This window comes from Oryx dammah, unplaced genomic scaffold, assembly GCF_014754425.2.
Source record: "Oryx dammah isolate SB20612 unplaced genomic scaffold, SCBI_Odam_1.1 HiC_scaffold_17, whole genome shotgun sequence".
In the NCBI taxonomy this organism is placed as follows: Eukaryota; Metazoa; Chordata; class Mammalia; order Artiodactyla; family Bovidae; genus Oryx; species Oryx dammah.
In genome coordinates this window covers 40,475,569-40,502,748 of record NW_024070201.1, presented here as the reverse complement: position 1 = coordinate 40,502,748, position 27,180 = coordinate 40,475,569, and the positions used below count along the sequence as shown (strand labels likewise).

General features: G+C 47.9%; 1 protein-coding gene across 3 annotated transcripts in view; it reads right to left on the bottom strand.

Moving 5' to 3' along the window:
* Positions 1 to 27,180, bottom strand: part of GALNT18 (polypeptide N-acetylgalactosaminyltransferase 18) — a 362,854-nt gene that overhangs the window by 198,933 nt on the left and 136,741 nt on the right. The window lies entirely within an intron of this gene.

Genomic DNA, 27,180 nt, shown 5'->3' with positions numbered 1-27,180 from the left:
CAGCAGCTGTTGGCTCCCTGGACATCTTTTCCTGGTTGCTCTGAGTCGTAAATCTCCCAGCCCTGGCAGTCAAGGCTGTATTTCAGCGAAGAGAAGTGCATTTGTCCTTCGAAAAAAGTTAACAAACAGGCCCTCCCAACCCCAGGCTCTTGCAGGACCAGGAAAGGCTTTGAATCCATGTCAAAGAAGCCATCAAAGGAAATAGGCTGTTTCAAACAAAATTCATTTCTCAAGCATGACGGTAAAAATATTTATCACATGAAAGATGTGAAAACCTTTATGATGTCTCAGCGTTCTGTATTATGGATGCAGCACGTGTCCAGCAGAATGTGTGCAAAAAAAAAAAAAAAAAAAAACAACGTTATGTCTGTGATTTTAAAAGGGGGGAAAATTAGACTTTTCCATCTGGTAAATTCTTAATTTGCCAACCCCATCGTGCTACATGAGCACCTGAGGCAGAGGAAGGAGGTGAGCTCGGCTCTGAGTCAGATAAAAGAACCAAGGGCTTCAGACAAAGAAAGTCTACATGTCCGGACACAGTGAATAGGGTCCCACACTTATCTATCTCTGTCAGCCGGGGGCCTTGGAGAGCATCCAAGCTCCTGCCTCATGCACAGGGTCAGACAAGGCCACTACAGTGCACCTCAGGATTACCAACAGGGTCCGAACTTCCTTCAGGGACCTCCACAATCAGGAGCATTTGCTGCTCTAATGGATTTTCAAGGTGCAAGACAAACCCTGTTCTTTCACCCAGAAAGGATCACAGGGGTGGGGAGAGGTGGGGGTGTGGGGCAATCCAGCCTTTCTGGGAGGCCCAAGTTTCTCAGTCTCAGATCTGAGGATGAAAGGTCTGCTCAGAGAACCTAGGGTGCCCAGATTCTACCTCCATGCCACACCTCACGGTTGGTGGGTTACCAGAGTGGGCACTGGGATGCACGGCCTCTAACGGATCCATGAGCATATCCTTCTCTTCGAGGAGAGGCACCCAATGCTAATGCCCTTTCCTCTGGATGGGTGGCTTAAAAAGAAGCGCCCTGGTGGGCCCTGGCACACTGAAAAAGACACAAAGGCTTGCCCTACCTTTTCTGGGTACCCACAGAGAGGTGGAAAGTAAACTCTATGCATTTGGAGGAACAAATGAAAGTTAATTCACTTAATCAACAAACTGCATCGAGATGCAACTGTGCAGAGATAGCCTGGTCTGGCGGGGAAGTCCAGGACCTCTGAGCCACACAGCTGGAGTCTGGCTTCACTCTTCATTAGCTGTGTGGCCTGGTGTAAGTCACTTAACCTCTCTGTGCCTTGGTTTCCTAACATGGAAAATCGGGGATAATCATACTACCTGCCTCCTCGTGGGGACTGAATAAATTAATGACGGCCTCTCACATACTATGTGCTATATAATCCCTGGCAAAGGTTGCTATAGTTATGGGCAGGTACTATGCTGGCTGCTGGGATAGAACTATGAGCCAACAGTGGGGCATTTATGAGGCGGCTGCTCATGACTTTCTCACCTTTCCCACCAGAGTCAGGGATACAGAGTAACTGAGAACAGGTAGCTACAGGGAAGGCTCCTATACCTTCCCTAATGGGACAAGAGGACCCAGAGCCCGCTGGTATCCTGGGGTGAGGTACCTGGGGAAGGTCAGGCTCTGCTCCCTGCTCCTCCCCCCATTCCTGCTAGGGTGAGGAGAGTAAGGGAAGTCGGGAAAGCCACACGGGAGTAGGGGAGCCCAGTGCCCAAATGTGAGAGCCTCTGCATCAGGATGGATCCGTCTGACTGGGGAGCTGGGTGGGAGGCAGTGACTTTTCCAGCCAGGTTGGTCTGTCGCACGTGCAGCCCAGGGGCGATGAGACGAGGATTCCCTTCCTAGGGGGCTGTTACTCTGCGGGACACCCTGTGGATTCCTCACAGCATGAGAGCTGTCCAGGCTGGCCTCTGCTCATGACCCAGTGGGCGGGCACCTTAGCAAGACAACCCGGAGTGTGAGGCTGAGAAGTGTAGCTCAGGCAGGGTCCTGAAGGCAGACTCCACGAACCAGAGAGACCTGGAGATGACAAGACCCTTGTCCACAACTACTGGGTCTGCACACCCTGGAGCGCTGCTCTGCAACCAGAGAGGCCACCACAACGAGAAGTGTGTGCATCACAACTGGAGAGGGCCCCCACTCCCCACAACCAGAAAAAGCCCGCACACAGCAACGAAGACAGAGCGGCTCATCTAAAAAAAAAAAGAACAAATGCTGGTTATGAACTAGGAAATTGATTCTATAACCTACTAATGGGTTGTGACCAGCATTTTGTAGAACAATGATCTAGATCAATGGATTGCAACCTTTTATAAATCAATGTCTCCTTTTCATAAATATTAAAAATTCCTACTTTCATAGTCCTTGAAATTTAAAATAAATTATCACAATTGAAAACAAAAATAATGGCCATTTTGGAACACTTTTTCAAAGTATGCATGCCACCTAACTACTTTCCCAAGACTCTGATATAGAATCCCCCATAGGAAAAAAAGATGACATCCCCCCAATTAACCTAGCTAAGAGTGGTTTTCAAGAGCTTCTGTGGACCCCCCCTTGGGGAAAGTGGACCCTGTGTTGGGGGGAAGGGAGGCCTGATGTCCCTTTACCATAATGCTTTGAGTCCTAAATTCCTAGAATTTTGCATAGAAAACTTTTGAAAGAAAGGGTCACTGGCTAAAAAAATGGTTGGAACCTCACAGGCTCATGCATTCACCTGTCTCATTTCCCTGGGGAGAGAAAGAGGCAAAGCCATTCATTCCATTAGAAAGATTCAGGGATTTGCTGAAGGGAACACAGAGGTCAGAAGTGAGAGGGAGACAGGACAGGACCTGAGACCTGAATATGGCTACACCACCTTGAATGCACCCCATCTCATCTGATCTCAGAAGTGGGCCTGGGCAGGATGTTCTGAGGCCTTCAAACTGTTACAAAAAGGCCCAGCAATAAGGACATGCACAATAAAGGGACCCAATTCCTTGGCTTTGAGTTTGATTTCTAGAAGACTCAGGGTGGAAAAATATTAACTGGGAGTCAGAAGCCCTGCTTAACAGCTACATGTGGCTGTGATTAATAAAAGAGGGAAAATAAACTGACCATCTCTGAATGGGGGCAGTGTGTCTGGAGAAGAACATCTTCCTAATCTGGGATCCAGGAGGAAGGGAGCTCTTGATGGTGAGAAGGCGGGTACCCCTGTGTGAGCGTGTGTCCATGGGGGTGGTGGGCGGGCGAGGAGAGGGCTCTGCTGGCTCTTCCTCTAATATACAGAAGTCGATGCCAAGTGTCAGGCTCGCGGCTCTGTGGCACCCACCATCAGGTGCTGCACCCCCAGGCTGTCCTCCACCATTTGATAATCAGAACACCCCCAGGATGGGCTGGTTCCAGATGCAGCTGCTGCCCTCTGCTCCTTCAAAGGGACTTGTCTGACCCAGAGCCAGGAGCGGCAATGCCAGAGGCTCTTTCCTGGACTCCTGCAAGATCCGCTGAACACAGCAGAGGCTGCCGTGCCTATCGGATGGCCAACCAGAGGCATCAAAGGGAACCACTCGGTGTCCTGGAGTGAGCGCAGGTCCAGGCCATAAATGTCTCTGAGGGTTGGAGCCAGCCCAGAAGACACTCACACACACTCACACATAGAGCACAGATGGGCGCTGTCCCTGAGTCTGTGGCTTACCCGAGTTCCCAACCCTGGCTGCACACCAGTGCCAACTGGGAAGCAGACAAAAAAACTGTAAATGCTCAGGCCCACCCCAGACTGTCCTATTCAAACTCTCTGCAGGTAGGGTTCCAGGCATCCTTTTAGTTTTGTTTCATTTTTTAATCTGTCCAAGCGATTTCAATACACAGCCGATTTAGAACCACTGGGCTGGGGAACCGTTCCCAAACTTCAGTGTGTGCACACTGGGGAAAAGACAAATTCACTCCGAGATGGTCCACCCCGCAAGATTCTAGAGTAGATTTGGTTTAGTGGCTCAATCGTGTCCGACTTTTGATTCCCCGTGGACTGTAGCCTGACTGGCTCCTCTGTCCGTGGGATTTTTCAAACAAGAATACTAGAACGGGTCGCCATTTCCTTCTCCAGAGGATCTTCGTAACCTGGGAATTGAATCCAAGTCTCCTGCAATGCCGACGAATGCTTTACCGGTGAGCAATTAGGAAGCCAAGCAGAAGGTTTGGGACAGGGTAATTATTAACAAGTCCTAAGAAATGAGCTCCTCCCTATCAACAGAACTTCATGTCAATTCAAACCATTGCACATTTCATATGATAAAGCAATCCTTAGTATTTCATCCCCTTAACAAATACTGTAATCCTTTTATATCCCGTGAGTGTTTACTGGACAAATACTATGCCATCTTTCATATGGAGCACTGTGGTATCATTACCCTCTTTCAAACAGCCTTCTGGAAGTTTAATAACTGATGGCGCCAGGTCTATTTTCCTCATCTGAGCATCACGATGCCTCATTTTCCCAACCTGGGCATCAAAGGGCTCCTTTTCCTAAGGGCAAATCGTGGAAGGCACTTGGATATACAGATACAGAAAAGAAGGGCACTCAAGGCCTGGAGTTGTAGCGCCCCAGCTCCACACTGGTGAGTATGGTCCTCCCTCCTGCCATGCATTTCTCATAATCGGCTGAGCCTGTTCTGATATTCTGAGTCTTTTCTCTGCACCGCAATCTCCTCTTGTGTTTCTGATGCAGTGTTCCCTAGAACACACATTGAGAAACAGAGCTGCTGAGCCCAGGCTGCATGGAGGTTGCTGGAGAGTAAAAGAGGCCAAGTTGGGGGTGGGAGGATTGCACAGGCTCTTCACTGAACCCCCACTTCCCTGTGTTTCCCACTAGCAGAATTCTTGGAACTGGGAGCTTTTACAAACAGCACCCCTATAAATCAAAGTGGCCCCCTCCACTTCGAGACTACCTGTTTAGCCCGCAGCCACTGTAGCAGATTCCACAGGTGCTAGTGCTGGAGAAAGTCTGGGAACCACAGAAGGGATACAGAGATGAGGGAGCCTCCCTGCAACCTCACACTCAGGACAAGATGGACAGGTAACCAGGTATCCTGCCAGCATACCAACCTCACACTCAGTACAAGATGGACAGGTAATCAGGTATCCTGCCAGCGTACCAACCTCACACTCAGGACAAGATGGACAGGTAATCAGGTATCCTGCCAGCATACCAACCTCACACTCAGTACAAGATGGACAGGTAATCAGGTATCCTGCCAGCGTACCAACCTCACACTCAGGTATGAGATGGACAGGTAACCAGGTGTACTATTGGATACCACCATGTCACAATGGGCTGGCTGGCTGGACAGATGGACAGACTGACAGAGGGTCATTTGGGCTTGCTGCTGCAGCCCGGGCTTGGTAGAGGGGTGTGCTGGTGGGGGTGCTATGTTGGTAGGGGGGTAGCAGGCATGATTGTGCCTCTGGAGACACACTGACAGAACGCAGCGTTCTACATGACTGCCAGTAAGCCAGCTCTGAGGAGATTGTTTTTTGGCTCCTGGGAACCAGGAAAGGCTGTCTGAGTTGTATAAACGACTGTCTCAGACAGCACAGTACTAATGATGGCCTCAAACCAGGGCCCCAGACTGTTCCCAAGGACTTCACAGAGGGAGCGGATAAAAGACATCTGGGCAGCTCTGCAAACCTCCCCCTCATTATGAGCACGGTTCCAACACCTCACGGCACCACAAGGGCCTCGCTGTTCCTGTCTGCAGCCTCCCCTTCACCAGAAGCCCAGGCTTTTCCTCAGGAGCCTGGGGGGCCCTCGAGGCAGGCGAGTCAGCAGGCGCACCCTGGAACAGGCACCCCTTCCCCACCAGCATCTTCAGAGCCCTGATTCCACATGCCACTCAGCCGCCGTCAGCATCCATTTCGTGTGTGAGTACATCAAAGTGGTTAAGACCATGGGCACCGAATGTGACAGGCCAGGGTTTGACTTCCAGCCTGCCACTCATTACCCGTGTGACCTTGAGCAGATGCTGGAATATTTCTCAGCACCTCAGATTACTCAGATGTGGGAAAAGGATAAAAAGAAAACCTACCTCCTAAGAGCTGGGAAGAGTATATGAAACATTTCATGGCAAGCATTTACATGAAACATTTGATGGAAAGCACTTACTGTGCCTGGGACGGGGTAAGCACCCAATCAGTGTCAGTGAGTACTACCAAGGTCATTGTTGCAGCACAGGTTACAAAACACACAGACACACACACACACACACACACACAAGGACTGAGAAGCAAATCCCCAAGCACAGGTCTCTGCCCTGCACCAGGCACATGAGACGTTGTGCTCTGAACCTTTTAAGCCTCCGCTTAGACCAAACAATGGCCACCACCGCCAACAGCCAGAAATACTGTCTTTCCAAGCTGCTTTTGTGTCTCGGGTTCCCTTGGCCAATGGACAGTGACAGCAGATGCAGATGGTTTTGAAATTGTGCCCAAAGTGTCCCCCTGCCTTGGGAGGGCTCGGGGCCAGCCCTGTTGCACACCTGGCCCCCACTGCCATTCTTGCTGTGTCCCTGGGTCTGCAGACCTGGGGTTCTCCGGCTTAGGCCCAAGTCTTCGGCTCCAGGTTCCCAGAACTGAGACCCCAGGCACTCAGTTACATCTACAGTCCGTCTGTCTGTGCACGTTCCTATTGTTGGTGCAGAGGAAATTCTACTGTGTCATACCCCATGTTTGTGGCCTGGCCTGTAGATGGGAACTTTCACCTTCTCAGAAGATGGGGAAAAACCCTCTACCTTCCTCGGTACACCTCACTTCCTCGCAGTCATTAGGGTGTGAGAAAGAGCCTCCCCTCTATGCCATTCTCTGGGTAAGTGGCCACTCTGCAGACCCCATTATTCCTCAGGCATAGCCTTGAAGACAGTGATAGGATGACTATACCCTGGCAAAATTTTGATCTTGCAATCTCTCTATGACTCCTTTCTACTCAAGGGCTAGTTGAGATACTGGCAGAGAACAGAACAGGACAGAACATCAACTGAAAATCTGGTTACGACCTCCTTAGTTGGGTCCCTTGGCAGATTCTCAGACCCCTCCCTTCCTCCAGAGAGCTTCTCCTACCACTGTGACCCTAGCTACGGTTGGCCTGTACCAGCATCTCCCCAGGGCCTGTCCCCACACTCAAAGACCAGGAAGGACAGCCAGGACCTGTGGCTGCCATGGTGTGTCTATAGTACCTCCACCGTCCCCAACCACCTGTGGCCCCAGGATTCATCCCCTATGTCCAGGGACACTTTCTCCCTCCATGTCCGCATCCTAAAAGCTTCTGCCTGGGAGTCAAATATCCCTCCCAATGACTTAAAAAAAAAAACTTTGGCAGCACTGCACAGCATGCAGGATCTTAGTTCCCTGGCCTGGGATCGAACCCAAGCTCCCTGCAGTGAAAGCACACAGTCTTACCCACTGGACTGCTGGGGAGTGCTCCAATGACTTCTTGATCCCTCCCCACCCACACCCAAAAGCCCCTGCACATACGTCATCACCCTCTCATCTGCGTCCTCACTCCTCACCTTTCCTTTGGATCAGTCTCCTAACATCATCCATGTGCCCCAGTCCCCCTCGCCTAATAAAACCTTTCTTGGGTCCCCTCACCCTATCCTCTCATTCCTCCCCTCTTCTTCAATTCCAGTCTTCTTGCAAGGGAAGTCTACATAGACTGCCTCCTCCTCTCATCCTTGGTTGGTTGGCTGGGCCTCAATTCTGCTCATGGTTGCAGGGATTCCCTGAGGCCAGGACTGTGTCCCCCAAATATGTCTTCATCCCCAGACATGGCCCAGGGCTTAGGACACGACAGAGCCCCAACAGATGTTTGACGAATGAATGAATGGACAAGTGAACACAACTCATATCAGTTGCACCATTCTATGACTTCATTTTCTCATCTGAGAATCAGGGAAGCAGGTAGTGCTGGTCCAGTCTGACATGGCATTGGTCTAAGACCTCCCTCTCCATGCTATCGTGACAGGCAGGTGGGGGCTGGCTGCTTATAAGGGTGCCAGTGACTGGGGTAGCAACAATAATCCCAGACAAGCTTTTTCTTGCTCTGATTCCCTGGCTTTCTTTCAATACATCCCCTTTCCTTTCCCTCTGTTGAGCACACCCACTCTGTTGTGAGATTTTGAGCTTACCTGAGATGATATTTATAATGTCCACATCACAGGAGTTGGCACATAGAAGTAGAATCCTCGTGGAGCTGTACTAAGCAAGAAAACTGAGGCTCAGAGAAGTTTGGTAACCTGCCTGGGATACCCAGCAAGAAAATGAGGTAGGCAGCTTCCAGTCACTCTGGTCCCATTTTAGTTCTTTGGACCTCCCCCTCACAAGACAAGATACTCTCAAACCATCTCTGAGACACAAAGGCCCAGAAAATCCCTGGAACCATACAGAACATTATTGAATAGGATTAAATAGAACTCAATAGGGCAACTGTCACTTATTTGACTATCTCAGTGCAAAATACTCTGAGGCAAGAGCTTGCAGGAGTGAAAATGTATTTATTGAGCAATCAAATGAAAGTGCTCTGGGCCCAGAATATGCTCTCGTATAGAACTTACGTTATAAATACAAACCCAGTCTTATTCCAAGGTTTGAAATGAAAGATTTGCCTTTCAGTAGAGAATCTGCATTTCAACATAAAGATGTCTTAACTATTCAGGAAAGATGCAAGACCTGGTTAATGCTGTATATTCACAGCATTTAGAAAGCCCGGGGATTCCAGAAGGCTCATTTCAGGCCTGAAGGCGACAGCACACACAGACCGTGCCTGGTGAAATATGGGAGGGTGACTGGCAGCATCCTGGGTACCGTCTCTAAAGGAAGTCTCCAGGGACAGCAGCAGCAGGGTCATGCTTTTGCAAGGCTGAAGTGGACGTGTATGTTGGGGGAGGCAGGGGCAAGTTCACTCCCAGGCCATTCGGTCAGCACTGAACACCTATTACCTGTCAAGTGCCAGGTGCTGAGACTGTGACGGTGAACTTTCCAGGCATGTCGGCCTCATGGAGCCTACATTCTACTGATGGAGACAGACACTCAGTGAAATAAAAGCAGGTCACTGCAGATTGTGACACTTGTTATGAAGGAAATGGGTCTAGTGGCACAATAAAGAGAAACCTGGAAGGGAGGTGCTGCTTTAGACAGACGGGTCAGAACAGGTCAGGCTAAAGACAGGCTGAGCTGGTATATGAAGGGTGAGAAGAACGGGCTACAGGGGACGGGAGACAGAAGGCATGAGAGTCTTACAGCTTAAGGGGTCCAAGGGGGCCCAAAGAGCTAAAGTGGACCAGCCTGACTGGAAGCTGGGAAAAGATCACACGGGAGTCTGTGAGTTGGGATGAGGAGTATGGGTTTTGTTCCAACAGCAAGGGAAAACTTTGAAGGGTTTAAGCAAAGGGGCTTCCCTGATGTCTCAGATGATAAAGATTTTACCTGCAATGCAGGAGACCCAGGTTCCATCCCCGGGTCAGGAAGATCCCCTAGAGAAGGGAAAAGCTATCCACTCCAGTATTCTTGCCTGGAGAATTCCATGGACAGAGGTGGGCTACAGTCCAGGGGGTCACAAAGAGTCAGACACAACTGAGTGACTAACACTTTCACAAGCAAAGGAGCAACATGAACTGATAAATATATGAAAAAGCTCATTCTGATCAGACAATGAACAGGAGGAAGCCACTTACGAGCTATAGAGCAAGCCAGGCAAGAAAGGCCTTGGATGAGGCTGGTAGTTTGAGACACAGAGAAGTAACCAGATTTAAGTTACCTTTTAGAAGTAGAAACATCAGGCTTTAAGATTAAGTAGAGGTAGATTCATTCATTCATTCATTCATTAAACAAACATTGAAGATCAAGAAATAGGAGGTTCCTAACCATGGAAGAGTTGCTGGAACAGAGGCAAGGCTTGGGAGGCCTTAGATTTCCCATAGGTCAAATATACAGATACAGACATTTAGCTAGCTATCTATCATCTGTCTGTGTCTGTCTATCTATCTATCTATCTCTAGTGATGCACCTTTCATGGAAAGACATTGCATTCATTCAACAAACAGAGATGAACTACTAAATACTATGAAAATTTCAACACATAAATTCCAACTGCCTCCCACTTTAATTTTACCACAACAAAGAGAATAGCCAAACAAGATCTCCTTCTTCTTCTTATAATCCTACTTTGTGTCATTTCTCTGGGTGCTTTCTACCTGCATAACATATCTTGTTATCATATCACAATCACTGCATCTCAAATACCTGATACTTATCATATTTCTAGAGCCGGTTAACATTTACTTCCTACAGTGATATCCTCCTAAATATCCATGTGAGTCACTTCTTTCTTTTTTTTTTTTTTAGTGAAAATCACAGGTAGGTGCTGAAGGCAAAAACAATCAACCTCATTAAGACAGCAGGGTGAAAACCTGAGAGCCAGACTCCTGACATCCTAAGAGTTTAGAGTTGGAGTTCCCAAGACCCCAAATTGAGTTTTGCTCTTTTTAGTGATAATGAATGTTAAAATTCAAGGCATACTTTAAAACAAAGCCTTCAAAACTTGACCAGAAGCTGCTGGATTCTGTTGCTTTTGCTTGGGATGGGACTTAACAATACCACTAGCCAGTTCTGAAAGGAGAAAGGTGGACAGTTGCTGTACCTGTCCAACTTTTATTTCTTGTGTCTTCAGCAGATGTGCAGCCTCAGGCAGAATAAGTGACATTAGAAAACTAGAAAAGAGCCAGTCTGACTCTCCCAGTGCCAACAGGCCTCCTACAGGGAGTCTCAAGTGAAACTAGTGCCCCATGGCCTCTGGGTGGCCACTGTCACGGTCCACACTCAGCTGCCACACACACACCTTGACTCCATAGAAATCCAAACCATGCACACCCTGACTCCACTGTCTACACCAGAGGAAGCAACGAGTGCCAAATCTAGGAGCAGAGTTGGGGAGCCACGGTTTTCATGACCTACCTCTAAACTCAAAATTTCCTTTCCTGAATGGGGACATGGCTCATGATGAAATATGGACATGGAGAGGACTTAAGTGTCTTCTCTATTCAGCTTTCCCTTCTTGTCCCCTGGAGGCTCTCTTTCAACATACGAGTTCAAGAGTCGTATTTCCCCTTTATATCTGTCAGCCAGGCCCGTGGAAATCAGAAATCAATTCGTTTAGGCTGCCCCCAAACCAGCTGATAACTCTAGCTCAGCATAAAGGCTCTGATGAAAAGCAGTGGAACTGGGGGCCCTCTAGACACCAATAACAGCGCGGAGATGGCACCCTTCAGAGTCAGGCTCCCTGGGGTCCCAGGCTCTTACCCTTGCAATAGCTGACTTATTGGAGCTGGAATTGTTCACACCTGGGAATATATCTTTCCATTCTCCTTCTGTTTTCTCCTGTGCATATTCAGGAATACTCAGAGCCAGGGAACGTGATTCCTCTTGGGTGAACAGAGCTAACTGGACACATTCAGAAGGGAGAAATTTTCCCCATAGCCTATAAAATTAACAGCAATAAATAAGCAAATAAAATGTGCTTGCCACCACTCTGGAGGTGCTGTGGTCTCCTCCTTTATTGGCTCATAAAGCATCACCCGGCACTCTTGCTCTGCTATTGAAAGCAGCAGTGACAAGGCTGAGCTTTCAGCTCATTAATTGAATGTCCTTTTTTCAGGAAACTCTTTCTGAAGGAATCAAATTTCCCATCCCCCAGTGACTTTCAGGAGCCACTGCCCAAGGTGCTTAGATATTGGAGATGGCTATTTCATAGCAATTTTCAGATGGTATGACAGAACCACACAGGGGAGGCAGATTCTTGAAGATGCCTGTGTAACAGGAAATGCTAAGATGGGAGTCTTCACTAAGGCACCAAGATGTGATGGAGACCAGATGCCCAAGTTAGGTTTTACTTACCAGTGGCGAAACTTCAAAGTAGGTGACTGGAAAAGGACTGGGTTGTTAGAGATTAAAGAGAGGATTTTTGAAGAGGATTTCTGAGTTGGGGGTCTCTGTCAAGGGGAAAGGTTGGATGACCTACCTCTCACACCAAGCTTAATGAGAGAGGCTTCAGTGGTATCATCTACAGTACGGATGTGTGTGTTCTCCACAGCTGGGGGACACAGGAGGCTCACAACTGATGTCTCATGCCTGAGAAAGCTAAAGCAACCACTAAGCACCACCCCCACCCCCTTCAAAAGCAGGACAGTGGTGCACAAACATGGAACCCAGGGAGGGAATGTCAGGCTGCTATCATTTTAATAGGTCTCCTTTCCAAGAAGGCAGCTAGCCAACGTAAGGGATCCTTCCATAAGCCACTATGGGGATCAAAAAATATGGAAGGATTGGGAGGAGACAATTAAGACTTAGGCATGGTCTCTGGCAAGAAAGTGTCAGTTACCTTGTCCGGCAGGGTAATCTCCAGAGAATTCATGAAAATTATAATGAGAGTCATCTTCCATGTCTGACAGATGAAGAAGGCACAAAGCCATCTTCAGACAGTATCAGCTAAGTTAGAGAGATCCTGCCACCTGCTCCTCCCATCTGCCCCACTTTCCTTCCTCCATTCCAGAATGGTGGAAGAGCACAGCTAGCAAATAAGGAAGGAGGTGTACAAGAAAGAGAGAAGCAGGACTGCTCTGCCCCTCCTTGGACTGCAGAACCTTTGGAGAAGAATCAGCATCAAACCAAGTTTGAAGTTTCATGATTATATACCCCTGTACTCTCTTAATGATGGAATCTAGACTGTACTTTGGTTTAAAGTAATCATATGACTTATTCTTGCCCATTAATTAAAGAAAGTCCTGGTCCTGTCTGAATTTTCACCCCACTGAGGTAGAAGACTTACTCCTGTTGAGGATGTTTGAAAGGACAGAGATATCAGAAATACAGATGCTTTTTAAATTACACCCCAGGGATCCTGTTTATTCAAAGTACCAGATTCACCAAGTTAGAACAGAAAGAGAAGGCTTCATTTCATCATCCATGGTTGATGGCTAATTCTGCCAGAAAGCCCTACAATTAGCAGCTGATCCCTTTGGGATATCATGCTCGATCTAAGATGAAAGCTTCAGTCCCATTGGGTCTTGATATTTTCCTGACTGGAGAAAAGCCTCGCCGAGCTGGCTTTATGCTCGTAACAAAACAAATCTATATTTGGGGTTGTTTTGCAAAGATAATTTGGGGATATATAGAAAATCCTAAAAGCTTCCAAAGAGGTCATATATAAAGGAGCAGAAAATTGGATGGCAGCAGATCTCCAAAGCAATACTGGTATTTAGAAGTCAATGAATCAGCACCTTCAAGAGTCTAAAGAAAATCTGTCCTCATTTAGAGGACTAAAGCCAGCCTCACCTGTCAATCAAATGTGAGTGTAGAATAAAGACATTTTCAGACATGCAAGGACAAAATATTTATTTCCCATGGCTTCTTTCTTGGGAAGCTGCTGGAAGACAAGCTGCTATAAAAAGGGAACAAACCAAGAAGGGGGAATCCACAGGATTAACCCAGGGAATTCAGCCCAGAAGTGAGGGTGAAGGACCATACCTCAAGATGAAGTTGCCCTGAAGCCTCAGACAGCAGCACTGAGGCGGGCCAAGAGCAAACCACCCCGACTGGAGCGGAAGGATTAAACACTCCAGGAAACAAAATGAAACTGATGGATTATATGAGAAATTCAAATACTTGGAAAGTAATATCAAAGGCATAAGACAGATATGATAGAGCACACAGGAAAAAAAATCAATGCTAAATACTAATGTAATTATTTTTTCTAAAAAGGGCAAATATTAATATCAGTGTGCCTGGCATTTGCTTGTCTGTCCTCACAGCCATTCCCTGTTCTTCTCTGCCCTGTTCTGTACCATGGCAGCTAGGTGGGGTTGACTCCTGCTGGCTGCACTTCTCAACTGGCTTCTGTCTGTATTTGGCCAAGAAAGAGGAGGCACTAGAGGGAGATGGAAGGCGGGCGGGAGGAAGAAGCCAGGGTATTTCTCCCCATCATTCTCTGCTTCATGTGCCTTCTCTCACAGGAGTGGCATCTCCCGCAGAGCTGGCACCTCCTCCATGGCTTGACTCCTCTTTGATAAGTCTATTTTGGGTCCACCTTTGGCCCACAGCCTTGGCTCTCCAGCCTTAAGCATGATAGCAGCTTCCTGTTTGCCTCAACTTCTCCTGTTTGGCGTTCCAGCTTTTCCATGACTTGTTCAAACCAGTCAACCCTAAAGGAAATCAACCCTGAACATTCATTGAAAGGACGGATGCTGAAGCCCCAATACTTTGGTCACCTGACACAAAAAAGCCCATTCATTGGGAAAGACCCTGATCCTAGGAAAGACTGAAGGCAGGAGAAGGGAACGACAGAGGATGAGACAGTGGCATGGCATCGCTGACTCAGTGGAATGAGTTTGAGCAAGCTCCAGGAGATGGTAAATGACAGGGAAGTCTGGTGTGCTGCAGGCCATGGAGTTGCAGAGTTGGACACAACTTAGTGACTGAACAACAAATATATATATATATATATATATATACACATACAACAAAGTCTCATCTACTATAACAGGAAATCAATATATACTGCCTAATACTGGTGAGTCAGGAAACAGTGATATAAGCATATTATTTAGAAACATGGTGGCACCTATGAGAAGAAATAGCTAAAAGGTTTAAATAGGTCTCCTTTAAGGGTCAAAGCTGGACAGATGACTCTGGTGAAGCAAAGAACTACTGTATTTTATTACAGATAATATTTGATGATTTTAAGTAAGTAAAGAATTACTTTACTTACTTAAACAGTGGAAACAGTGGCAGTCTTTATTTTGGGGGGCTCCAAAATCACTGTAGATGGTGACTGAAGCCATGAAATTAAAAGACACTTGCTCCTTGGAAGAAAAGTTATGACCAACCTAGATAGCATATTAAAAAGCAGAGACATTACTTTGCCAACAAAGGTCCGTCTAGTCAAGGCTATGGGTTTTCCAGTAGTCATGCATGGATGTGAGAGTTGGACTATAAAGAAAGCTGAGTGCCGAAGAATTGATGCTTTTGAACTGTGGTATTGGAGAACACTTTTGAGAGTCCCTTAGACTGCAAGCATATCCAACCAGTCCATCCTAAAGGAAATCAGTCCTGAATATTCATTTGGAAGGACTGATGTTGCAGCTGAAACTTTGGCCACCTGATGCAAAGAACTGACTCATTTGAAGAGACCCTGATGCTGGGAAAGATTGAAGGCAGGAGGAGAAGGGGATGACAGAGGATGAGATGGTTGGAGGGCATCACTGACTCAATATGTATGAGTCTGAGTAAGCTCCGGGAGTTGGTGATGGACAGGGAGGCCTGGCGCACTGCAGTCCAGGGGGTCACAAAGAGCTGGACATGACGGGACAAGAGCTGGAGCGAATGAACTGAACTGAATTACTTTGATAAAAGTCAAAATAATTTTTAAAAATGATTTATTCTGGTGATTTGCTAAGGGATGACATTAAACTCACTAACCTATAGTTCATAAAGCTGACCTTTTGCCCCCATGTGAAAAATCAGGGTATTTATTTATTTTGACTTCTCTCCCCAGTCCCAATCCCCACAACACCCTGAAGCCCCTGGATGCTGGATCAATGGTTTCTTCTGTAAATTTACCTTCTGTGAAGCTTCATCTAGTGAAGCTCAGGTCAGAAAGGTGAACTCATTTAAAACTACTGTGTTTCATATCACTGTCTAAACTCCAGCTGCACTGTGGACAGGTAAGTTACCTGCTCACCTCCCCAATCCAGTAGTGAGGGAGAGGCAGGGAGAGGGTAAAGAGAGGGGAGCCAAGGTGCAAGCCCACCCCATCCCCACCAGGAGACAGCAAAAGTGACCTCTTGAGTTTTCAGATTCAGGCAGGAAAACACTGCTCCTTGTTGTCTTCACTACTTGGGCTGAAACTTCCTTTTATTTGATGAGCTAATCTGAAATGTAAACTCCCAGAACAAGTCAGGGGTGGTGGAATGCAGCGGCGCCATTCCTGCCGGGGCTCACTGTCAGCAAAGGAGTGATCATGGCAGGCTGGTTCCTGCCGTCTGGAGGCTTCCTGACTCTCCAGATGAGTCCTCCCATCCCCCATCAGCATCTGCTGCAGCGTGCTCTGCAGAACCTTCCTTCTGTGCAGAGTTATTACTACTGTGACACAGAAGGTTCCAGATCGAATGACTATGCAAAATGCTGACTAGTTTTGGTTAAGCGGAAAAGAATTGTGACTCAGGACTTCTCAGGCCTCTGATGTACATTGGAAACCTCTAAGAGTGAAGTGTAATTACAGTGCTGGGTAAACTCGGTGCCTGGGGAGCCCTCTTCTAAGAGGGGCAACCCAGGACCAATGTTCCACGGAACCTGCTTTGGGAAATGTTCCCATCAAAAATCTCCAAGTTTCTTAGCTCTGATCCTTTAACATAATGGAATTTGCTCTAATTGTTTCTAGAGGGTTCTTCCAATGGGATTATGGTGGCAGGCTCTCCATGGGTCTGGGCAGGTACACACAAGAGCTGGGTAAGTGAACTCATGGCTGAGAGGGTGATTGAGCCACCCAAAGCATCCTTAGCCCAGCAAAGTGAGTCTTCCTCAAGTTCCCATGAGCGAAGACAGTCTGTGCCACCACTCAGCCAGGTACTGCACAGCACCCACAGCTCCCTGCAGGCCACGCGCATCCCCTCCTCTGTGCTCTCCCTCATGCCGGTGCCCCTTCCAAAACATGGGTCCCTCCTTCTCTACTGTCTTACCGTAAGCTCACTTGAAAGCCAACTCTGGGACAAGCATTTGGGTTCGAGTAGGAGGTGAAGAAAATCCTGAAGTGAGAACAGTGACAGAAGAGGGAAGGCAGGCAACAAAGGGTACTTTTTCCCACCAGTGCTGTGGGTGACTGGGGCAGAGTGTCGCTAGGGCAACTCAGGAGTGTAGACTCCACACCTCAGAGTTGTCTTCCCCATGGGCGAGGGACCTGGGGTATTTATACTCCATCTCCCGCCAGTCATTGGCTGATGGCTGTTGGGGGCAGCAGCATCAATTGCCCCAGCCTTCTCGCCTGCCCTTCACAGCAGAGGGAACACTAGTGGGGAGAGAAAACACCCCAAGAAAGAAGTGCATGTGCTGGTGGCGGGAAGCTGGGCCAATGTGCACTGAAGGAGCTAGGCGAGGCCTGGACAGCACTTCCTGTGCCTGCCACCACACGCTCACTGCCCACCCACTAGCCCCCCGCACACACACATACCGGTAGGCCCTTCCAGGCATGGTCCTTGTTTGCTCTGTCCCAGTGCCTAGCTCAGCGTAAGGATTTGTTGAAGGAATATACTCCATTCTACAGCATCAGTCACCCCCTACCTAGTTAGTTACGTACTGTCCCCTTGCTCCTCTCTAACCACACTGAATGATAACTGTCAATGTCCTTGTCTGTTTTCCTACTGAACTGTGACTTCTTGAGAAAAGGACCCTTGTTTCCCCAGGGCCCAGGCCCATGGTGAGTGTTCAATGTGCCATTTCTGACCTGGACTGAATGGAACCAACTTTCCACTAGCACCCGTGGCATGGAGAACCTGGGGTGAGAAAGGACAGTGTGTAGTCAAGGGTGGATGGACTCAGCCCCGGCCTGGCTCCTGAGAAGCCCTTGTGAACCACACTGAGTCTGAGGGCCAGATGGAGCCCGTCACCCTCCCCTAGCTGTGCTGGTACCCACACAATTGGCATGCCTGGGCTGGGCCCCCAGCCCCACCTTGGATTCATGCCTCCATGCTGCTCTCCATCACAGCCCACAGACCCACAGACCCAGTGGGCAAGGGAATGAGAGGGCTCTGGGTAGGAGGTCTGTCTTGGGCTGCTCTGCAATGAGGGGAAATCCATGGAGGGTGGAGGGAGAGAAGGCATCTCTGGACTCACTGAAGAGGGGCCATCTTCCCCTGAGGGTGAGGCCCCAGCCCTTTATGCTCACACAGAATCCATGGGGACCATCACACCATTCTGGATTCCCATAGACAGGACAGTCTGTCTTCCTCTAGGAAATCCTTGCCTTGTCTGAATGGGGATTCAGAAACAAGACTACTAAGGAAATCATCATTAGAAAGAAAATAAAAGCAAACTAGTATCCCAGTCATGCTAAGGGCCTGTGCAGTGGCTAAACTATCAGTCTCAGATGCTTCACGGAATTAGCTAAAGCAAATTCCCATTCACCAGTCAGGCACAGTCACAAAAAATGAGGAATAAAACCCTCCAAGGTCAAATACACAAGGCTTGCCCTTCCTGCCACAGGTTTACCCTTTGCTACTCACAGTGTGGTCCATGGACCAGTGGCATGAGTTTCACCTAGGAGCTTGTTAGAAAAGCATACTCTTAGACCCCAGCCCAGACCTACCTAAGCATAATCTGAGTTAACAAGCCCTTGGGTGACTTACATCCACATTAAAATCTTTGCTCAGATTTTAGTCTGAGACACCTTTGCTCAGACTCACTCCAGTGGCTCAGGATTTTCTTCTTTAAACCCTGAGAAGCTCATGGGTTTGCCAGTCCAAAATCTTGACTCCCACCCCATCAGTCCATTCTGCTGCCTGCCGTTGTGCTGAGAGAAACCCATGGCCCTTGGCCTCCGCTCTCGCTATTCCCTTTACCCAGAGTTCTCTCCTCCCCATAGCTCCCTTCTTAGCCTGGCTACATTATCTTTCAAAACTCAGCTTCTAGGAAGCTGCCCTTGACTCTCCGGGCTATAAGAGACACTTCTCTGGGCTTCCGTGGCACTCAGCCCTCAGTCCTGGCTTAGCTGTCACACTGGGCAGTTCTGCAGACTTTTCTTTCTCCCCCATCATGCTAGAAGCTGTGTGGTCACCTTTACAGAACCAACTGCTAGCAAAGACACTTAAAACATCTTGCGTGAAGAGAACTGAATGTTCACTGGGTGTTTTTCTGAGGATTTAATTGCCCGTCCATTCTGGAGAAGCCCATGGCAGGGTGGATCTAAGACTGTGCCCCCAGCCCGCTTCTGGCCTGTCACAGAGATCCTGGAAGCCAAAGTGTGTGGAAGTCTTGGGAACTGTCAGCCTGCCACCACCATAAGGCGGCTCTGAAACACACATACTTTTCCTGTCAATCGAGTCACAACTCTGAAAGGCAAAAGGCACTAAAGCCAGCCCTCAGTGACATTAGTGAGCTGCAGGAGGGCAGGTTGATGGGGGCTGTGCCTTCAAGGTGCACCAAAGTGTCTTCAATAAATAATGAGCTCAATATCTGGGGGTGAGTTGATATTTAGGCTTCTTTCCATGAATTTTTGGAGGGACAATTAATGTGGCTTTAAAAGAGCAGCCATGAACTGTGCGTGGGCAGAGGCAGGTTGAAATGAAGGCCCAGAGCAAAGCAATCATCACTGGACAGGTTGGGTGCAATGCGTAACCCTCCCTGAAAAGAAACAGAATCTCCTCCATCCTTGAGCCTCTCCACTCATTTAATCTTCCCGAGAGCTCAGTGAGATAACCATTATCATCTGCATTTTACAAATTAGAAGTTAGAAGCTCAGAATGGTTTAAAGGATTATCTGAAGTCCCAGAGCAGGTGAGTGTTGGGGTCAGGATGGAGGTAGGAGCAGTGAGGATGACTGTTGGAGGCTGGCCATCTCCAAGGACATCTTGTGGAATCCTGCACTATCAAGAGCTTTCTGATGACCACTGGGAACCCAGCTTATCCTGAGCAATTTCCTTCCCTTCAAAAATAGCTAGGTGAACTGTTAACAAAGCACCCCAGGATCTCTCTGCTGCCTTCTAATGATGGAACAGGCACAAGATGGAGTATGTATGATGTCAGTTGGCTTATGAGAATGAGATTGGTGGAGACTGGAAGGACTGGTCCTCAACAGCCCTGGCAAAAGGGAGAGGAAGGCGCTGTGAGGAGGAGTGAGGAGTGAGGAGAAGCCAAGCAGCTGTGCAACGCCCTTGGGAGGGCCGCTCTACAGGGGACGGTAGGCAAGTTACTCAGCATTTCCAAGTCTCAGCTTCCTCATCAATAAACTGTGACCAGTATGCCAATCTCCAGGTGAGACTATCATAAGATAACATGGGGATCACCAGTGAATCCTCCTAGGGAGAGATCTTTGAAAACCAGTGTTATGAGAGCTGGGTAGAAGGTGACCAGAGAGCACCAGCTGTGGCCCAGGAGTCAGAGGAGGCCTTCATGGGGAGGATGGAGAGTCAGGAGTTTGCTTCTGAGAAAGAGAAGAGAGGGCAAGGACTGCCAGGCTGGCCAGCTGGGGTGGGCCTGGGATGAAACGTGAGCAGTGAAACTCCCTTTAAGAACTTCCATGATTCTGGAGCCACTGAAAGCTGCTGCCCTCGTAATCTTCTTCAGGAAGGCCTGCTGTGAACCTGAACCCTTTGGGAAGTCCCTGTAAACTCATCAAGTCAGCACACTGGGCACATTTTGAAGGTGATCCATGGGAAGACAGGAGCCCAGGCAGGGGCCAGCCTTAAGGCCCTGCGAGGGAGCAGGCATCTATAAGGGCTGTATTCCTGTGCACTCACTCTCAGTCCTGTCCGACTCTTTGAGACCTCATGGACTGTAGCCCGCCAGGCTCCTCTGTCCATGGCATTCTCCAGGCAATACTGGAGCTGGTTGCCAATTACCTCCTCCAGGGGATCTTCCGAACCCAGGGATCGAACCTGTGCCGCCTGCCTCTCCTGCACTGGCAGGAGGATTCTTTACCACTGAGCCCCCTGAGAAGCCCTATATTCCCAGGGCTGCAAAATTACCCAGGATGATGTGTAGATCTCTGAAGGGGGGAGTAGGTCCAGCTGACAACTGCTCACGTTCATCAGATCCACAACTGTCCCGAGAGCTTCTCAACTCTTATCTTTCTTGCCTTTTTTTCCCTCCTGCTTTCCTTTCCTGAAATTCTCTGCCTATCACGAGATCCTCTGAAGGTCAGAAATCAGAAATTCATTTTGCATCAAGCTTGTCCTCATCACAGGAAAGACAGAAAAAAAGAGTATTTCTTTTTTTTTGAGAAGAAAGTATGTGTAATTCCAAGGTCCTTGGGTACCACAGGACACGAGTGCTCCTGTCAAGAAGGGACAGAGCTGAGGAGTATATCTGAAAGTTAAATAACTCCAAGTGGGGTTTCTTCACCACTTTTTTTTTTAATAATTCATAGTACCAGACAGGTTGACAACTTATTGAAAATGGTTCCTCACCTGGAAAGTGCTTATTACTTACAGTGTACCATCTTTATTACATCGATACTGACATTTAACACTCAATAAATCTCCACTCCTTCCATGGAGATGCGCCTGACAGCCAACAGGAGTCCCTGTCTTTTCTCTGCTTTCCAGCAGGTTTTGGTTTCAGAAACTGTGCTCAGCCCCCAGGTCCCTCAAGTCCAAGGCAAATCTGAGTGGGAAAGGGCAGTCCTGGGATTTCCTTTGTCCAAGTTGGGCCCCTTCCCCGACCTAGCCAAACCTCTGGTCTGCTAACAGTAGCTGATACATCCATGTAACAGGAGTTGGGTAAAAGCTGAGTAAGTGAATGAGGGAAGGACAGAATGTCACGGCCACATGCCACTGCATGAGCTGCTATGACAGCCAAGGCCCCTCCCAGTCCAGCATCCTCCTACCACCCAACTCTCCACTCTCCCCTACCCCGGGAAGGACCAGCCGTCATCTCCCAATAGGCCGATATGCCCCCCAACCTCTCGGCCTTTGCTTATGTGTTTCCCTCTGCCCTAAATGCCTGATCCCCCATCAAGCCCAAGTCTAACGTCTCCTGCTCTGTGTATACTCACCCTGCCTCCCACAGAAACACTCACTCCTCTCTAGCCTGTGCGCCTGTATAACCTGGCACAGATAGCACACAGTTCCACTCAGCACAGCTGCCTGTTACTTCCTGAGATTCTCCAGGAAGGGGGTGATCTTTCTCATTTCAGTGTCTGACTTATCAAAGGCCCAGAATTAAACAATATACAGGTAGCCCCCGGCTTTTGGAAAGTTCACGTCATGCCACTTTATTTTCACGAAGACTTAGTTAGTATCTGTTTTCACTAGAAAGAAATCCAAAGAGGATTTTTGCCTTTACAAAAAAAAAAAAAGATGAAAAGCAAACTAGAATTCAGCATTTGTTTTGCAGCAAGCCAAATAATGTGTTGCCTCAGTCAGAGGCGGTACACGCCCTAAGCAGAGAGAGTGGCGCTGCCAAGCTCCTTACTTGGGAATTATCCTCAGCCTCTCAGCCCCAAGCCGCCATGCCTTTGAACTGTGTCCGTGAGCAACTGTGCTTTATCTCAGTTTATTCTGTGCATCCGTTAGTGGGATGTGTCTTCAGGTAACTGCTTCTTCGCTTCCCACTATTTCAGTTTATGAAAGGTTAAACAGGAATGCTCTATTTCGGGGAAATGTAGAGTGAATGAATGAATGGGTATGTCACCTTCTTCCCTGCCTTCTGCCTCTTCTTCCCTTTCTCTCCTTACTTCCTCTACCTCTATCTGGCAATTTCACAGACTCTTCTTTCTTTGGGTTTGCTAAGTCCCTGAAACGGTAGATTATGGTAGCTAACATTTTGAGCTCTCAAGTCAGACAAATATATCTTTATGACCCTGCCTTGAAGCTTACCAAGTAAGGGATCTCCTAACCCCTTGAGCCTTAACTTTCTTATCTATAAAATGGGGATAATAACATACAACCCATTAGGTGGTTGGAAGGCTCAATGAGGTCATGCATATAAAGTGCTTGCATAAGCTATGCTGCCTGGGAACATAGAAACTGTTCCCTGCCCTGGGAGGACAGGAACTCCCAGTGTCCCCAGTGGGAACTCCAGGGAAGCCCCAAACATTTCCAGCAGTCATAGAGCACTTATGATATCCAGTTATTTGTCACTGGAGCCTCCAGATGATCCCCTGTGGGAGGAAGAATAAGGCCCCCAGAGACGTCTACCTCCTGACCGTCAATATCTGTGAATATGGTCTATTATATGAAAAAGGGGACTTAAGTTTGCTAATCAATCTCAAGATGGGGAGATTATCATGGATTACCTGGGAGGGCCCAATGTAAACACAAGGATCCTTACAAGTGAAAGACAGGCAGGAGTGTCAGAGTGACTCAGTGTTAGAAAGACTCAACCACTCTTGCTGATTTTTGAGGATGGAGAAAGACAACCATGAGTTAAGGAACACAGGCAATTTACAGAAGTTGAAAAAGACCAGAAAACAGATTATCTCCAGAGCCTTCATGAGGAAGATGATGTCTATTTGTCTCCTCCACTATCCTTGCCAGCTGCGTGAATATGCAATCCCCACACAGGTCTCTCTCTGGAGGGAAGGTGTGACCACGTCCAGTCCGGCCTGCATGGTAGAGCTTAGGAATTAGATGTGGTCCCTTAGCCATGAAAACATTGAAGATTTAGGAAACATTCTTAATTTCTCTGTGCTTCAGATTTCTCATTTGTATAATGATAGGAACAACAGCAAACACATAATGGGTGTTTACCAAGTGACAGGCTCTGTTCAACAAGCATTATATGTGTTAACCTATTCCTTATAACAACCCATTGAGGTAGGTATTATTGTTATCCTATCCTGGTGGCTCATTGAGAAACTATCCACCTGCCAAAGTAGGCAACACAGGTTCGATCCCAGGTCTGGAAGACCTCCTGGAGAAGGAAGGGGCAACCCTCTCCAGTATTCTTGCCTGGAAAATCCCAAGGACAGAGGAGCCTGGTGGGCTACAGTCCTTGCAGTTACAAAAAGAGTCAGACACGACTTACTGACTAAAACAAAAAAATTTTCCAGATAGGATACTAAAGCACGGAAAGTTTATATTAAACATCATACCCAAGGTCACAGAGCCAATGGTGGGAAGAGCTAAAAATTGAATACACCCAGTCTGGCTCAAGCCTCAGCAGTCCTACCCACTGTTCTATACTGCCTCACAAACATGGCTCACTTCATAGGACTGTTAGGAATTAAATAAGATATCTATGTAACATGCATTTATAATTATCATATAATAAAAGTACATAAAGTCCTGATATAATAAATATTAAACATTGGTTGACATGAAGGAACTAACAAGCGGAGGGAGGCTCTGTGATGGAGCCTTCCAGGACAGTCCAGGGACCTGCAGATTCTACTCTTTACAAAACGGGTGACTATGTGACCAGAGTCACAGGGAATGCAAGGCCTCTACAGGACCATCCCTGACTTGTGTGCCTGACCAGAGGTCTTCCCCAGCAAGCATAGCCAAGAAACTGGCTCATGCCTTTGACCGATGATGTCTCCAAATCACACTGTGTTGGGGCTGGTTCTCCTCGAGGAAACTGAGATAGCTCAGCATTGACTCTTAGAGGGTCTGTCTGCTGGATCCAAATTGGATAAGGAACCCAGAAGCCCTGTCACTCTGACACAGGTTTACTCATCAGATCTGAAAGCCCAGTCCCTAAACGTGGGCTCTGGAAGGTATTTGTTGGGGGTGGGGGGCAATATTGGTGGCAAGGGAGCAGAAGTATTGTGTTCACTGACACAGGGAGGACCACCCAAAGAGGTCAGATCTGGGACCCCAACACGTATCCAGAGAGAGGTCCATCTCACTTGTCTCTTTGGCCCACGTGAGGCCATCAGCATCAGGGAGGTCAGAAGCCAGGTCTGTGATGCCAGGTGACTCTCTATCAGAGGTCCTGGCCATACAAGGGTACCTCGCTTCTCTGACATCCCAGGAGTTCTGCAGGAGCTGCTCAGACATAAGATGTAACGGAGGGACCATTTGGCAGAGTCAGATGTCAGAAGAGACTCACTATCATCACGCAGCCACAGCAGTGACATGTATAGGCATGAACACCTTCCAGGCCTCCTTCCTGGGCTCAGAGCACCAATCTATTCACTGAATGCAAAGAACAATTCTTCCTGCCAGATGGGGGAATGTATCAAAAACGCTTTCCCAGAGTATAACCAATTAAAGCCTGGGTTTTTAAAAATCCGACTGATTCGCTCAAAGAAGCAAAGCCTGGGCTGCAGGGGCTCTTCCTGCTGAGCCGCTTCTCTGTTTCCCAAAGCAGATCTAAAACCTCCCCACGGACTTGGTTTTCAGATGGCTATGCGCAGAGTCCGCTGATAATCTCCATGCTTCAAAGCACTTGCCAGGCATTTTCTGATGCATATTCATTTAATCATTCAACACAATTTCACTTTACCCTTTAACCCTAGAATGTGAGCCCTGGGAAGGTTGACAGCAGAGTGCTACGGTGGCAGGTTGCACACACTGAGCAGTTCTGGCTGATGCAGCCTACACAACAGTCACAGAAGCAAACAAGAAAGGGGACCTCGGAGGCATTCGCTCTCCTCTACAAGCATGACAATCTCATGTGGCCCCCGCAGCCACGCTGAGCCCGAGGAACAAAGCCTGCCTGTTACAGGCAACTCAAACTGATGGACTCGGTAATGAAAAGCTCATCTCTCATAGAAGGAAACAGTACCTGTGATCCATTTAGCACTGACTCAAAATTTGATTCTTAAATTCTAAAGTGAATAATGAGTGATGAGTTTTATTGGCTCAACCAGAAGTAATGGGTCAATGCAAAAAAAAAAACAACAAAAACAACCCAACTCCTTCAGGGCACATGAAAATCACTCCAAATTATATCCTGGTGTTTAAGTAACACGGGGCATCCTGGTGCCAGACAAGGACCTAGTATTTTATCCAGTGTGTCCACATTGATGCCCTGTCAGTGTGCAGCAGTGCGCACTCAGAAATGAGTGGGCACCGGCTTGCTTTCCTAAGCACAGCCTCACAAGGGGCATCTCTCACGTCTGGAAGCTGCTGTTTTGAAACCAGGGACACCTGCACCCTAGAAGCCAAGAATGCTGCAAACAGAAGGAAGAAGTGGCCTCGCCAGCAACAGACAGAAGCACGTGGCTGATCATGAATCTGTATTCTCAAGCTCCTGAGGCAAAGCCCAGGCCCATGACTTTCAATCTCTGGGGCCTCAACAAGGCGGCTTTCCCTCAACTGGATGGTTCTTTTTATCTGGCTTCTCTTTGTAGCTGAGACCACTCAAGAAACAACAACCCCTCATTCATTAAAACCCCTCAGTTTTATAAACAGCTCAAACTTGCTGCATAAACTTAGCAAGCAGCCTCAGCTTTCTCATCTGTAAGATGAGAAATTAGCTACTTTGAAGAATTGTTAGGGGAATGAGGGGGAAGACTGGAAGTTTCTAGTGCTGTCCCTAGCACAGTGGTATTCAGCTAATAGTTGTTGGTTACAAAGAGGAAATGTTACCTATCTACATCTCCAGAGTTTTTTTGAAAAAAGTATGTGAGGAAAACCTACTACTGGGCCTTCCAGTTGGTAAGCTCAGGGTAAATAGTAATGTCCACCCTTTTCTTCTACCTTCTCACTCCCCAGAATGTGGCAGGTAACCAGAGGCCAGATCATATTCATTCAGACTGCCTAGTTCAGATGCCAAGGGAAGCAAGTTACTGACCCTCTTTGTGCCTCTGTTTACTTATCTGCAAAATAGAGTTAAAAATAGTTCAGAGGGCTGCTATAAGGATTTAATGAGGCCATGCATATAACAACTAGGCACACAGTACCTGGCACACAGTAAATGCTTAATAAATGTTTACAATCAGTGTGTTTTTTTCCATACCACCAAGCAATGCTTCAGCACCAGCTGGGTGTCTTACAATTCAGCTCAGTCCTGATATTATCACTATCTACCTAAAGATAGTATCAGATCCCACAGATTAAGGGCTCAATCCTACAAGACAACCCTACCCCCACCTCACTTCAGATGCGAATCTCAAGTCCACATTGTCACATGGGCGTCAGACTGACCAGCTATAGAGTGAAGCTTCTCATGACCCCTCTTTGGGTCTGATTGATTTGCTAGAGTGACCCACAGCATTCAGAGAAACAGCCAACTTACCAGAAAAGGGCGCATCTCAGGAACAGTCAGAGGGAAGAGATACTTAGGGCAAGGTGTGTGGAAACAGTACGGAGCTTCCGAGCTCTGTGAGTATACCACTCGCCGGCATCTCCACAGGTTCATCAACCTGGAAATGCTCCAAACCCTGGCCTTGGGGGTCTTTGTGGAGGCTTCACGACGCAAGAATGCTCGCTTAAATCATTGGCCACTGGCATTTAACTCACCCTTTAGCCCCTCT